The 16,168-nt window shown below is 43.4% G+C and overlaps 1 long non-coding RNA gene across 1 annotated transcript in view; it reads right to left on the bottom strand.

Moving 5' to 3' along the window:
- Window positions 1–9,289: 9,289 nt before the first annotated feature.
- LOC128851183 (uncharacterized) overlaps window positions 9,290–16,168 on the bottom strand; it is a 49,845-nt gene continuing 42,966 nt past the window's right edge. Inside the window, exons 3-4 of the long non-coding RNA XR_008448467.1 lie at window positions 10,015–10,120; window positions 9,290–9,529 (exon numbers count right to left, since the gene is read on the bottom strand). This is a non-coding gene — a long non-coding RNA (uncharacterized LOC128851183). The remainder of the gene's footprint in view (window positions 9,530–10,014; window positions 10,121–16,168) is intronic.

The raw sequence follows: 16,168 nt of genomic DNA, 5'->3' as shown, positions 1-16,168 counted from the left end.
GGGGTAATCTTGTTGGCTACACTCATGAGTGCTCCAATTTTGAAACTATCTGTGCTTTTCTGAAGAATGGCCGAAATGTTAAAACTGGAACTGCATAAGAGTCAACCTCTCCCATTTCCTTGGAAGAGTTCTTGGATTTTCCCAGCAGGGCCAGCAGCCTGGGAGCCTTGCCTTACCTGTGTGGATGGAAGGTGATCCTTTTTAGGCATTTTCTTTCTTACCTTCTGATCACTCATTCTCTGTTCAGCCCAAAATAGTAGAAGCTGCAGGAGGAGATGGGCAAAGCCCACTGTTGGTTCTGCACTCCTACACTCCATTTCTGTCCACCACTTTGTGGGAGACTGCTCTGGCTGGGTTTAGTCCATTAACAGTCAAAACATCCTCAGCTCCTGAGGTCAGGGGGTGCCGAGGACACTGAAGCTGGGTGGGCTCAGATTCCAGCTAATAAGGTCAGTCTGTGGCAGCTACTGTGCTCCAGGAGATCAAGTCAAAACATGCCAAATCTCAGAGATAGGGTGTTCTTCACCTTCCCACGTGTGGCTTTGGCCCCTGGGTGCTTCCTTTCCACCTTGCAGGAGAGGAGAGGTCAGATCCCTCTTTGCTGGGGAACAATGTTTGCAGTGGTACGTTTGCTGTGGTGGCAATAGCCTCCACCCACAGCTAATGGCTTTTGTGATTGATTATACATTCATGCTGGCATTTAATCAACTCCAGCAGCTGTTTATTCCTACACTAGCTTAATCCTTCCCAGTGAATTGAGGCTTTCTGTAGCCATGCTCCTCAGGGCTCTTTCAGGTGCTTGTATTGCTATCAGCCTATTTGTCTGCTCTGTCTCCAGCCGGATGGTGGATGCAAAAGGGCGATGGTAACTAGGAAAAGAGATGTCTTAAAGGTCAAACAGCAAAACTACTTGTATTGACAAAGGACTGAACGGTGAAGCAGCTGGTTCCTCAAGTGGCATCTGTGCTTTTGCGAGGTGGGAGGGAAGGAGAGGAAATTCTAATGAATGAAATGTGACTGAACAGGCTGAAAATATTTGGTGGGAGAAAAGGGACATAACTGCAAAAACTGGGGATGTATCAGAGCTGGGTTAGATGGACAAAAGCCTCACATTGCAGGGGAGGCCAGTTGTTTTGTAGCTGCTGAAAAAAGAGGTTAAACACATCCTTCCATGGCACACCTGACCTGTCTTTGATACATCTGAGCACTTCCATGAGAATACAATAACCTTGCTCAGGAAATAATTTTTTTTACCAGGAATTCAGATAGCAGCTCCATCCCACCGCAAACACTGACACACTTCCTCCCCACCCTCTGACATGCAGGGTAGGGCTCAGGTGCCCCATGGGAGCACCTAAACTCAATGTATCTCTTCCTAATCCAACCTCCCTTAAGATCTGTGGAGATAGGTGAGCAGCTGCCACAACCAGGCTAGTGTCTGAATACTCAAACAAGTATCTCTCTGGAAGCATCTCCACCTTTCTGGTAGATTTACAGGGAAATGAGAATCACTATCTGCGAACACCATGTTTCAGCCTCCTCTTCTAGGTCTTAGAAATTCCTACTTGGCTATGGCAGAAACAATCACTGTTCCACCAGGAAAAGGCTGAGGTACTTAACGCCTTCTTCACCTCAGTCTTTATTAGTAAGACCAGTTGTTCTCTGGGCACCCAGCCCCTGTGCTGGAAGACAGGGATGCAGGGCAAGAATGGAACCCCTGTAATCCAAGAGGAAATGGTTAATGACCTGCTACTCCATCTGGACACTCACAAGTCTATGGGCCTGGATGAGATCCACACAAGAGTACTGAAGAAACTAGTGGAAGTGCTCATCAAGCCACTTGCCACGATTTATCAGCAGTCCTGGCTAACTGGGGAGGTCCCAATTGACTGGAGATCAGTAAACATGATGCCCATTCACAAGAAAGGCCAGAAGAAAGATCAGGGGAACTACAGGCCTGTCAGTCTGACCTCAGTGCTGGGGAAGGTTATGGAGCAGATTGTCTTGAGTGACATCATGTGGCACTTACAGCATAACCAAGTGATCAGACTCAGTCAGCATCTGTTTCCTGCTTGACTAACCTGATCTCCTTCGACGACAAGGTTACCCACTTAGTGGATGAGTGAAAGGCTGTGGATGTTGTCTACCTAGACTTTAGTGAAGCTTTCAATACCATTTCCCTCAGCATCCTCCCGGAAAAAAACATTTTCTTGTGGCTCGGATGGGCATACTCTTCACTGGGTAAAAAACTGGCTGGATGGCGGGTCCAGAGGATTGTGCTGAATGGAGTTAAAGCCAGTTGGTGACAAGTCACAAGCAGTCTTCCCTAGAACTCAGTGTTGGGGCCAGTTCTGTCTAATACCTTTATCAATGATCTGGACAGAGGATTGAGTAAGTTTGCAGATGATACCAAGTTGTATAGGAGTATCAGTCTGCCTGAGGGCAGGAAGGCCCTGCAGAGCGATCTGGACAGGCTGGATCACTGGGCCAATGGCAGTTGTATGAGATTCAACAAGGCCAAGTGCCAGCTCCTGCACGCTGGTCACAACAACCTGATGCAACGCTACAAGCATGGGGAAGAGTGGTTGGAAAGCTGCCAGGCAGAAAAGGACCTGAGTGTGTTGGTGGATAACTGGCTGAACATGAATCAGCAGTGTGCCCATGTGGCCAAGAAGGCCAAAAACATCCTGTCTGGTATCAGAAATGTTGTGGCTAGCAGGACCACGGAAATGATTGTACACTGCACTCGGTGCTGGTGAGGCCGCACCTCGAATACTGTCTTCAGTTTTGGGCCCCTCAGTGCAAGGAGGACATTGAGGTGCTGAGGCATGTCCAAAGAAGGGAAATGGAGCTGGTGATGGGTCTGGAGCCCAAGTCTTATGAGCAGCATCTGAGGAAACTGGGATTGTTTAGTCTGGAGGCTGAAGGGAGACCTTATTGCTCTTTGAAACTTACTGAACGGAAGTTGTAGCAATGTGGGTGTTGGTCATTTCTACCAAATAACAATTAATAGGATGATAGGAAATGGCCTCAAGTTGCACCAGGGATGGTTTAGACTGGATATTGGGAAACATTGCTTCACTGAAAGGGTTGTCATACATTGGAACAGGCTGCCCAGGGAAGTGGTTGAGCCTCCATCCCTGGAGGTAATCAGAAGATGTGTAGATGTGGCACTTAGGGACATGGTTGAGCGGTGGACTTGGCAGTGATAGATTAAGGGGTGAAGTTGATGATTTTAAAGCTCTTTTCCAACCTAAACAGTTCTGTGATTCTGTGATTCCGAGATGGAACCCTGACCATGCGGGAATGGAGTCACCCCACAAGGACAATCTCTGGTGAGGTGAGAATCTGGCCTGGGAACCCACAGCCAACCATGCTCTTCTTCTTTTCTTTCTCCATATGCTTCTTCCCCTGAAATGCTCATAGGTTTTAGTCTGTTAATGTTGTAAGTGGGGAAAGAAAACCTCCTGCAGATAAGCAGGGCTTTTAATAATTTTTCATATTTTCCACCTCCAAAACTAATGACACTTACAAGCCAAAACTAACAGCATGATAGATATGACCTGTGAATTCAGTTTCAAGCAGAAGCAGCGATAAGAACCAGGTGAGAATAAGTAAGTCAAACTTGATTTGATCAAATGCCCACAAGAAATACATGCATTTTCTAAGCACAGCTTTTGTGACACCTGCATGAAGGATGGTGTTCCTGCGTGTACATCACAGCCCGTGTATGCAGAAGCTAAGCTTCTTACTTCAAGTGATAAATCTTGATTAATATATCATTGTAGACCAAATGGTTGGTAAGCTCTTAAACATTACAGTATTTATCAGCTGGGCTGCAAAAATGGAATTTAAAAAGAGTTTATACAGTAAGATTAGTGCAAGTGATTCTCTTTGCAGCAGGAGCGGGGAGAAGGGCTTCCAGTGCAAGAACACAAGTGTACGGGAGGTGGGTGAATGTGACCTATAGGAAAGGCTCATAAAGCCCTGAAGGTGACCGAAACCCACACTGTTCTCTCAGAAATATAGGAGAGGCATAAATATCACTTCTGAAACCCTTTAAGACCTGACTTGAGTGAACATTTGTGTGAAACAGGAGGTATGCTAGTGCAATGAGTTTGATTTTGGAAAGAAGGAATGGTTTTGAAGGAGATGCTTCACATCCTAGCAACAGCTGCTGTGCCCTACCAAAGAATGAAAGCAGAGGAGGTGAGCAGGGACAAAGAAGATCCAGCCAAGACATGTACCACCTCTCTGTCTGCTCCAACAGCCACCCTAGTGCCTGACTCCTCTCTAGGAATCAATGGCAGGGGAGTGATTAATATCTTAATAGACTTGTCCATAAACATTTCCATAGATATCAGTGGCAGTGTCTTGGCATGCAGTCCGAGGACACAAGCTTCTGGCTTCAAGGAAGGACTGAGAGGACAAATAGCCCTTTTGCGATATCCGAACTAGAAAAAAACTCAGGTTAGTTTTCTTATTGTAAGAAAGCGGAGGTTTATTGCTTTGATCTCACTAATGCTTTGAGCCTGGAGGGCAAACTGGAAAACCTGTGTCTACTATGCACAATAAAGATGATTGAGAAGATTTCAGGCTGATATAAAGCAGGAAAGTAAGGCAGAAATACAATGCTACATCAGCATGAATGTGGCACAAGTGAGCAGAGTGGGACTAATAAACTGGAAACTGGAAAATAAAATGTTATTAGATATGTAACTTGGAGCCAGAAAAAAGTTTTTGTCAATGAAATAAAAAGCACTCACTTTACTTCAAGCACTACCCATAAGAGGCTGCATCTACATTGCCTTTAGTTCTGTCACGTTATCAAGCCTATATGCTCATTTATCTTTCATACTCCCACCCCCAATTCCACAATCTTCATGTTTCTAAGGATGAAAAATATATGTAATCAACTCCTGAATTTCACTTGCCTTTTACAGAAGAAAGACTTTGTCAGAAACATGAAATAAAGTAGAAGAAAACATTTTGGAAGCAGTTTTCATAAGGCTTTCTTCTCTTCAGGGTCTGATTAACACTTGGCTGTCAAACCACCAATGTTTGCAAAGACCTGACTCATGACCTGCCGTAAAATAGAAAATACAAAGCCCATACTAGTTGCTTGCAAACACTTCCAGCTTCCTCAGGGCAGCCAGTCACCTCTCCCTGCCCCTGCATTCCACACCTCATTCCCAGCCGGAACAAGGAGAGGCAACCTGGTCGGGATGCAGAGGAGAGCAGAGCCAGCTTTTGTGGGGCTACCTGAAGTCATTGCTTCTTGACCCCATGAGGATACCTCCTCAGGGACTTGAGCCCCACTAAGACTCCTTATGCAGTTTGGCAACAGGCAGATGAGCCCAAATACTCTATCCTGCTCCTGCTTATTCAGCAGTTGCATCATTTCTTATGGATCCCCCCCCTCCTGTGGAATAACTATTATTCATGCTACCTGCACCTGGAGACATTTCTTTAAATACGTGCCTGGATGTGGCCCTTCAATCCAAGGGCAGGCTTGGCCAGGGTAGCATGTTTATCCACAACAGGGTGCTGAGCTGCAACACACTCCCATGCTTTCCAGGGCTGTGTTGTAACAGCCCATTGACCATCCAGATCCAACAATCCCCCAAATTCTTTTGCAAATGCGTCTTACTCACTTCCCGTATCTCTTTAACAGCCTCACAATTATTTAATTTAGCTCCTTGGAGTTTCATTTTCATTTTAATTTCCCCAAGGTTCTCTATTTTTTTTTTTGCTGCTTCTATTTCAACATCTGCAATCAGCCCTAATTGAAGTTGTTTCTGGGCCAAGTCGCACGATGTGTAGCTGCTGAACATTGGTCTGAATCACCCTGCTGCTTTTTTTAGTTCTGCAATTAAAGATATAGTATTATTTGATGAGATTGTCTGAAGGCAGAAATTCCTCTTACTTGAATGCTCAGCTTGGATGGAGAGGTTTCTCAATGGTAGAGGTTAAAGCATGAACACAAACAAGTGTATTGTGCAGCCACTGACCACAAGTTCATGAGGAGCAGCATGCATATGGGTGTATCCATTTGGATTAAGTTTTACAAGATCCCAGATGCTCACTCCTGTTGATTTTGCTCTGACAAAGTCTGAAAGAAAATGGTTATCACTGAAAATGTGAGGTCGATGACTCAGATCAGAAGTATCTCTTGGGTGCTACATGACAACCTCTAGAAAACCTGATGGATCCAAGATATTTTGTCCCTGGAAATAATTAAGCCCTAGAAAACCAAGCTAATTCTAAAGCAAAATATGTTCCATTATCTTTCAAGCATTGTTTCTAATTTAATTTTAATGATGCTTATGAGAAATGTGATGCCTGTGTATCTGTCTTATAATTGCAACATATTCTATCTTCGACGCTCTAATGTCATTTTACAGAGTGTCTGTTGATTTCCTGTTGTATCTATTGCAATGCAACTTCAAACTATTTTGCATATATTCTGGAAATTACATGTTATATTATAACTTCCCTCCTCAGGCATGAGTTTTGTGGCAAAATCTCATTTATTAGCCCTGTTGTTAAAGGCAATAGCTTTGTCTACTGTAGTTGAGGGTGAATTATGGAACTGAAAGTATTAGAGTCTTTTATGGAAGTGTATAAGGAAGTGTTATACCAATACTATATCCAAAATTATTGAGAAAAATGGAGCTTTTGAGATATTCTCAGCAGTCATATTATCTGTATTTAATGTGCAATTGCTGCATTAATTCACCATTTTTTTCCTGCAGGTTGCCAGACAACATCCCTACTCTCTTCCCATTTCATTCTGTTTTATTCTGCAGAAGAATACCCTTTAGGATACAGCAGCACATTTTAAAAGATTATTTATTAGTCTCCTCTGTTTCAGCAGTGTTTCTCTCTGGACAAGAGAATACTGTGATTTTAGTTTTTTTTCTTTCCCCCTCCTTGGGACGCCAAGAATTTTATTACAGCATTTTTTTCAAGCACCAGATTTGTTCATTAAAAACATTTGTAGATATTTTTGGAGACACTTCCAACATCTGTTGCATTTCCTAATTTCAAGTACTCTTCTCCATACTGACTGTTGATCCCTCTCCTTGTCTGTGCACAGAAGTAAAGCCACGGAAGAACCAAAGCACCACGTAAGAAGTTTGCATTCAAGCTTAGATCTGAGTTTTTAGCTGCCGAGTGTTAGCTTGAAATAAAATTGGAACAGAACTTCTCTATCCATATCCACTTCATGACATGGTTTAGTAGGCATGGTGGTGTTGGACTGACTGTTGGACTGGATGTTCTTAGGGGTCTTTTCCGACACAAAAAGTGCAGTCAGCAGGTCCAGGCTGTGGTTCTTCCTTCGCACTGTTACAGCTTTTGGGTCTCTCAGGGCCCTGCCAGAAGAGAAGACGAAGTCAAGCTCTTCTCAGGAGTACACAGGTATAGGGCATGAGGCAACGGACACACGCTAGTGTAGGAAATCCCAATTAGATATAAGGAAAAAAAGGATTCCCAATGAAGGTGTGAAGGGGCCCAGAGGTAATGGGGAGATTGCCCCTGAAGACAAGCAAAGCTTGACTGTACAAAGCAAGCCACGCAATCTAAGCGTGTCCTGGAACTAGATGACCTCCAGAGGTCCTTTCCAGCTGAAATCTATACAAACCGGTGATCCAACACCTTTGGTGTCTTCCCTCAGCAAGCAAACCAGAACAGCAAATATGCATGAGTGACAAAACCAGCAACTGTTGTAAAGTCAGTAGAGTTACACAAGTGTAAAGGAAACCTAAAACCTCTTTGTACTGGAAGTAAACTGACAAGCAATTTTGTGTCCATCGAACACCAGAAGAAGCCCTCCCTGACTCAATTTCTCACTGCTCTGTTCACACCAACATTTTAAGCTATTAGTACTGTAATACATAAATAATGCTTTCTTATTTAGCAGCTTTATTAAACCCTGGAGACTGACTTAAGCTCCTAGTTTGTTACATTATTAAGCTTGTCGCTCATTATTAGATCAGTCTGAGCTTATTGTAGCTCTGAGCGATAGACTACTAAATGCCAAAATCAGCATTTGCATAACATTAAGATAGCACAGACCAACAGAAATTTGGAGAGGTCAGAGTTTAATCTGGCTCTTCATCATTCAAGTTTGTTGAAAAAGAAGTTTCCTAGCAAGAATTACAGTGTCAGAGCCTAGTTCTTCATGGCTTTCCACCCACAAGGATGGTGATGGACAAGGTTGAGTTTGTTGGCTGGGTAAACTCCAGGTCCTGGAGGAGGTAATGGCCACAGAGCAGCTAGGCTGTCCAAAAGGAGCTGGAGCAGTTCCTGTCCCCTTGGCAGAAGCAGTTTCAGCCCAATTTTCTTAGGGAGTTCCCTGTCTGGCTCTTGTCTATTGCTGTTTCAGATCCCAGCCTTGCAAGAGGAAGCAAATTATGGCTACCAAGACAAACTACATTTTTGAGGTGAAGCTTAAACAGTCCTTCTGTCTCATCAGGGTGGTGGTATCTTCTGAAGAACAGACAGGAAATGTCTATACCAACACCCAGCATTTATTTTGTGTTTTGCAGGGTCTGGCATGCAGATGCTGTGGCTGCAGAGCACTCATTCTCCCACCCCCTTGTCTCCCCATCCAATTGGAAGTGGGACCACAAGGCTGCACATCTCTGGGGCTCACAGGCTGTGAGCCAGTCTCTGCCTGGAAACAAGAGTGGGTCTAACCTTGTGAATCTGTGAGAGTGCAGCTCACCTGCTGGCAACTCTCAGGTGTGCAGTGTGTGTGCCTCTTTTTTTCCACAAGAGTGAAAAAATGGGCTTTTGGGACAAATTCAGGTCAGTCATGGTGCTGGAGGAAGGAAGCCTTAGTGAATGCCAGGAAGGAGAGTGAAACACAGAACTGCTGTTGTTGAAGGTGCTTAGAAAGAGGAGTCTTACACAGCCTCTCTGCTGATGAACCTTACCCCATTTTTAACAGATTACTTGGTTTGCAGGCAAAGAAACATTCATTATTTTAATTTTTATTATATACCTTCAAGTTTCTGTGAAAGGAAAAGCTATTTCTGACTTTCTCATGAAATACTGCCTTTCCAGGGAGCACCTTCTTATGTTTTTATTTTCAGATCTTACCAGTTTCTTTCCTCACCCAAATTCTGTGATGTTTTCTCAAAAGCGCCCAGCAAAAACTGAACTCCCCACTTTTAAAAGAGCAGACATTTATGCAAATCTTTATTTTTTTCCTACAGAATACACCTTTGATCTCCCATCCACATTTTATTTCCTTGCTGCAACAACGTTCTCCTATTTGATGTTAATAGGGGATATTCTTTTCCTTAACTGTTTTTCTTTACAGTTTATCAGGATCAAAGAGGAAACATTCTACTATCTGATCAAACACGGGCTGATTTTATGGCTCTCATCTTCCCCTTTAATTATCTAGCTGTTAGGACAACATGTCTAATGTGCTCCTGGTGGGCTTATCAGGTGTTTCATCCTCCTGTTCAGTCCTTCTGGTGATGTTATCATTCTTCTCTTTAATTTCTCTAATGAACTGAGAAAGAAAAAACGTATATGTGAATAAATTAATGTGCAAGTAAAGGTTTCACGTATTGTTTACGATGTCAAGGAAGCTCCAAAGTCTGGTAAGCATGTATGGCATTGAATCATCACCTGAATGAGCATCACAAACACATTTTGCTCAGCCACTCAATGGCTCATCCAAACTCACATCAGCTTTTCCTTGTAGAAGGTCCCAACAGCATCAAGTTGGTTGCTGACAGGATCTAAAGGTCAAGTCTCTGTTTATGAGCACTTCTTCATCCATATCTTAGGGGATGGTAACAGGGCCTTCATTCACTCTATCCCTCCCTATTGTGGTACTGACAGTGATGAAGTATTGTTTGACCCCATGTTTTTTAGTGCTATTTTATCAATAGGTGGCATTGAAGTCTCCAGCACTTGTATTCAGGAACTCTCACATCAGCTTCATGCTCAACACCATCAGTTTAGCACTGAATCAACACCACAGGGTCTTACTTGGTGTCTTCTCAATCTTTATTCTCAGATTGGTCTGAAGTATCTTCCACACCAGAAGAAGGAGTGAGTCAGGCTCATGTTTCCCTTTCACCAGGTACTGTGAAATCTGGAATGAACCAATAATGTAAAGTTGAGATACTTTTGAGAAGAGTGGCTTTAATTTAAAAATCAAAGCTACGCCCCTGTGGAGTTTCTCAAAACCAAATCTGTGTATGGAGAAACACCCTGTGTTTCAACAAGACAGCTGCTAAAGGGGTTTTTCAGGTTTAAAACCACATCCCAAGAACACCAGCCATGATGCTAACACCCAAATGACCTACGTTCAAATGCATTGTGCATCTCAACATATATGACAGCAGTGTTGCTGTAGCTGTCAGCTTTGGAGGTCACTGCTTTACTTCGTAGCTGAAGTGCAGATTGTGGACCTAACACTGTTGATTTTTTTTTCATTATCTTTTTCATGCGGTCTAAAGTTAATGTGCCTTGACAGGAATTCTTTCAGAAGGCTTTGATTTCATTCTGACAGAGAACAGTTTGACCCTATTGTGAAAAGTCATACTTCTCTTACGGTTTTCTGTCCTTAAAAACACCCATGAGAAGTTTATTGGCATAACTGCAGCTAAGGCACCTTGCTTGGTAACGAAGACGCCATCCTCCATATAACTCTCCAACATAACACACTTTCTTCTTTTAATTTCAGCCTACAGGGGAACCATCTCTACAAGTAACTCTGCGTATTAAGCACCCCTTTACACATCTTCTCTTCAGCAGAAAGAAACCAAAGGAAAAAATGTGATAGACCATCAGACAAAGAGAAGTGTTCAACAAATATACGAGCCCCTTAAATATGTCTTGAGTGCTCTCCTTACTTAGAGTAACTTTAATTTTGTTAATGAGGAGTTTAAACCTGAGTGCTTATGAGTTTTTACTGCCAGTGTCTTTAGCAACTCCTTCACTAGGGCTGATTTAAAAATTTAGCAGTTGAGGTCTATTTAGAGCTATGCTTAGAAATTGAGCATTCAAGATCTCAGTACATAAAAACGAGGAGAATTACAGAACTGTTAACTTTCAAATGCCCCCTCATTTAGCAATCTGACTGCAAGAAAGACAATAAGGGGAACGCAATGTCATTGCTACAGTAAGTCCATTGTGTGGAAAGAGAACATCAGGGCCAGTCTACAATTGTTTATTTTCTGTATTTTCCAAATGATAAAATACCTTTTAATTTTACATCATGTTCATGGGTTGGAGCTGTTTTAGTGCAAGATTGTATCTGCTTCAGCTCTCATTTCAAGGTGGACATCCAATTATTTTTGCCAACTTTACTGATACAGTTCGACTAGGAAACTCCTTAGCCAAAAGCATTAAAAATTAAAAGATATATACTGGAAAGAAGAAAGGCTGAAATTATGTCTCAGGTAATTAAAGAGCGTTATTCATTTTTTTTCCCACTTGGCTCTCCAGACCATGCTGATGCACTGCTCAGGATATCTTCCCCTTGCCCGTTCCTCTCAAGAGCACAAATTTCAGAAACTTCCTAATTTTAATCATGTCCTGCAACAAAACTCTAGATAGAAAATTAGAAGTGCTACAAAGGACAATGTCTCTATAAAGTGACAGACTTGAAAGACCTTGCTGTGAAATTCAGAAGTCATTATGGCTGATGTCACCAAACCCACCGAGTCCTTGCATGCCCATCTCATGGTCACCTGAAAATGAAACTGGCTTACAAAACATGGCCCAAAATCTTCATGTGCATCCTTATGGACTTCACAGAGGTAAATATACAGTGAGTTACTTCAAAACCCAATGCCAGAGACTGTGGGTACATTGAGCCTCCCCGACTCCTCCATGTTGCTTCCACAGGACCACTGCATAAATGGGTTCCTATCTCAAGTGACTTTCAGAACAGCTGCTTTAGCACAATCAGTTTCTCCAGCATTCAGTGTCAGAGGCAGAAGTTCCTGAAGAGCACATACATTGGCAGTGTGGATATGACTCCATGTTTTTTTGAAGGGCTGTACAACTTTACGTGTGTCATGCTTACCTCTGTCTTTCCCTGAGGTGATAAGCACCATGGGGCTGCAGTGTTTGGTTTCCCACATGACATCTGGAGGCACTGGAATAAGTTGCCCAGGGAAATTGCATATGCCCCATCCCTGGAAGTCTTCAAGGCCAGGTTGGATGGGTCTTTAAAGCAGCCCGATCTAGTGAGAGGTGTGCCTACCTATGGCATTGGGGTTGGAACTAGATGATCTTCAAGATTTCTTCCAACTCATACCGTTCTGTGATTCTATGATCTCTTCAGCAATGAAAGGCAGAAGCCCGTATCTTCTGTTCCTGCATGATGCAGCAATCTGCATACTTTAAAAGATCAGCATGATTGAAACCAGAATGCATTGCAAGGAGGTCACATGTTGCAGGCTACCCCATGAGTCAAGCACTCTACCATGTGGTGGAAAGATGTCAAGAACAACTTTTGTGAGGAGAACTTGGCTATGCAGGTGAAAGTCCAGAGCCATCTTGGCCCACCATGGCATGAGGCCAGAGACGGACACAAAGGATGCAAGTGTGAGGCTAGGTTTTTCATTGCCATTGGTAGGTCTATCACTAGAGGGAGACCAAGATCTACCCTTTGGTGGGCACTTATCTTACCTCTGGTTGGAATATAGGAAAAATAAGCTTTGGCTTAGAATTTCTTGCTTATTTTCAAAAAATATACTTGGGGTCCAGCTCAGGGAGATGTTTTGACATAATTACTACAGTCATGCAGCACAGTCTGCATGGATGGTGCATCATAGGCTTAGGATTTCCTCCTAGTTTAATGGCATCAACTTGGTTCAAACTTACTAAGCACTACCATTTGCCCGTTTTTTTATATGACTTAGAGAGGAAGATCTGATCTGGTCTTGGGAGAGAAATGTCTACATTTGAAGTCAATCCATTAGGTTTCCAGTACCAGTGGAGGATTTGCCACTGGAAAACTGTGTTGTTGCTACACTTTTATGCCTTAAACAAAGTGGAATTCAAAATTTTATACAGTAGGCTTGGAGTTTTTCTCTGTTTCTTGTGATGGTCAAGATGAAATTTGCTCTGAAGGCTAATCTTCATTTGTCCCAGTGTGTGCCAGCAGTGTGTTTGAGAGATGACTCTGATGAAACACACTGGATGTGTGGGCCAGGGTGGGGACACAGCCAATGCTCTGCATCCCTGCACCTTCAGCTAGAAAAAGGCCTGTGCCAGGCTTGTTCCCCCACCATAACCCCAACTGTCACACCCAAAGGGGTGGCCATGCAATAGCCAAAGTCTATTATAGCCACAGCAGGAAAACCGTACCTGTACAACAGGTAACACAGGCTCTTTGCTTCAAGAGTAACGAGTAAGCGGGGAAGGATCTCAGACAAAATCTCACGCCAGCTGGTCGGTTCCCTTTCCTAAGCAAGGTGCTAATTTTGTAAGATAACAGAGAGATACACTGTCCAGTTTGAAATCTATACAGCTATTCTTACTTCCAAGATATTCTGGTGGTCAAAGTTTCAACCAAATTCTTCAAGTTTCTTTGAGTAATTCCTGGCACACTTCTATTTTATGCCTCCTTCCTGGAGCATGGGTGTGAACTGAAATTCATTCTTGTGTTTGCTGGGTGCTCGTGGCCTCTCCACCACATCACTCCTCAGCAAGCAGCTGCTGCAGAAATACTTGCATTACAGCTTGATGAGGCTGTTAGTATAGACACGGTCAGATTTACAAAACAGTACATGTCTGACAGCTACTGGGGGCTGCTATTGATGGAGACAGCAACACCGACCATTCGTCATTTGGTAAAAGGGCATAGCTCAGCCCAGTCCTCGTTCTTATGCAGCTGGTGGGACATCTGCTCTGCTGGGATGCAGCCAAAGGTGCAAGGGACAGAGCCTGCGCAAGCCATGCAACCATGCTATGTTCCTTCTGATGGAGGCAGGGGGAGCATCAGAGGATGGTATGGGGCTGGGGACAGGAAAACACTGCCTTGGCTCCATCTTCACTCCAATGTGCCAGCCACTGGTGGTGAAAATTATTGATTTATTAGCTTTTGCATCATATTTCAGTACTGCAGCTGGTCACTGCTCCTGTGTTCCCTAAGGCCTACCCTTCCATATACTTGCCTTGTTGGCAGAGAGCTGCTCCATGTTTGTGTCCGTCACTTTTTCACACTTTGATTGTTTTCTCGTTTTTTCTCCTGGTGGTGCTTCTGATGCTGCGATATGTTATCTGTCAGATGAGATTTACACCCACATGACTCTGCCTGACAGGTAGAGCAACACCAAAAGACTTCCGCACACACTCTACACTGATGCAGTTGTCTCCTGCGTAATGTAACTGGGAAACCAACCCAATGCTGCCCTTTATATGATCACTACATAAAAATAAAGTTGGCCTGTTTATCAACTCACTGCACAGTCCTAAGAACAGATTTTCAGGGAAAGACTGGAGAATTAAGGATTCAAAACATGTCACGGTTTAGCCCTACCCAGCTAAATCTCAGCAGCTAAAACCATCCAGTTGAGCTTCAAAATCCTTTCCACCTCTCCACTCGCAGAGAAAGGAGAGAGGGAAATGAGAGGAAAAAGACTTGCTGATTAGAAACTAAAATTGCAGCTTTAATGAAATAATAATAATAATAATAATAATAATAAGAAGAAGAAGAAGAAGAAGAAGAAGAAGAAGAAGAAGAAGAAAGTAGTAACATATTTACAAACACATGAGATCGTGCCCCCACCCCTCCCCTTGATGACTGTATGTCACCACAAGTACCGTAGAGCAGACATGAGGGAATGGGTCCATGGCTAGGAGAAAGCTGGACTCAGGAGCTGGATTCAGGAACACAAGGATCTGGGATCAGGAACAAGGAGGCAGATGAAGTCCTCACTGGACGTCAGCCATCACAGAAGGAAGACCCTCATGATCTCTCAATTTTACACCGAGTATGACGTATATGGGGTGGAATATTGTTGGTCAGTTTAGGGTCACCTGCCCCGTTTCCCCTCCTTGCAGGTGCAGCCCCTTTTCCGCCAGCTTGAGGATGGCCTTGGTTAAGTATAAGCATTGACCTATTTGCATACCAGTGCGCTGTGTTACCACTTTCATAGAAGAACACTGTCTCAAAAACATGCAGTTAGCTTTCAGAAAAATGAAGTTACTTGCAGCAACTGAGTTAGCCACAAAACTCACTCTAATTTAGCTCAAACTGCAACAAAACAATATCAGGATTCTTGCACATAATTCCTTGTCTCACACTCTTTCCTGGTTCTGACAAAATCTAACCTAGATCAACCCAAATCTAACCTTCTAGTTAATATTGTCACAAGTTAACTTCATCAGCCAAAGTAACTCGGGTGAGATCCATTTAGCCACAATATTAGCTCATCAAAACACATCATCTCACTGATCGATAATCTCCTCCCTAGCCTCAAAAGGAATTATGGATGTAAAAACCCACCTCCTTTCAGCTCCAATGGGGTTGTGAGGATACCTGTCTGTCCATGAAAGATTCAGTGTGACACCAACCATCTGGTCCAGCCACCTACCTACTAAGCACCACGGCAATCTTGCAGAGTGCTGCCAAATATATCGGTCATCACTACTGATCTGAACTTTGCAGGTTAGAAATGCTCCTGAGGCATTGCTTCAACATCACCCATGTTTTCTGGCACTGATTCTGGCCCTTTGGCTCATCCCTGAGGGCTGTGATCTCCATGGAGCTCCTCAAAAGCCATGTAGAAGTCAAGTCCCAGGCGCACATGCCCTGCTTTGTCAGAGCACTGTAAACAAATGGCTTCTTTTAGGGCTGTGGGGCATCTTTTTGGTCCCTCACTTCAGGATCAGTAACGCTAACGCCATGTCTATGGATCTGGAAGGAGATGTGGGATTTTCCTTGGTCTCAGCCTGAGAGTCATATGGGAAGGGTTTTCTTTTGCCCTGAAAAGCTCCTAAACCAATGCACTGGACATTGTATCAGAGAGGTATGAAAGAGAATACCTGAAAACTAGAAATATTTTTAAACAAATAGGAAGGTTCATAAAAGACCTTAGTGAACGAAAAACACCAAGGAACAAGTCACAGTGAAATATGAGCCAGTTCACAGGTCAGCCCTGCCGCTGCAGTCCACAGCAAG

This window comes from Cuculus canorus, chromosome 2 (genome assembly GCF_017976375.1).
Source record: "Cuculus canorus isolate bCucCan1 chromosome 2, bCucCan1.pri, whole genome shotgun sequence".
Classification (NCBI taxonomy): Eukaryota; Metazoa; Chordata; class Aves; order Cuculiformes; family Cuculidae; genus Cuculus; species Cuculus canorus.
Note: the sequence above shows the minus strand (reverse complement) of the source record. Positions and strands in the feature narration are given on the sequence as shown.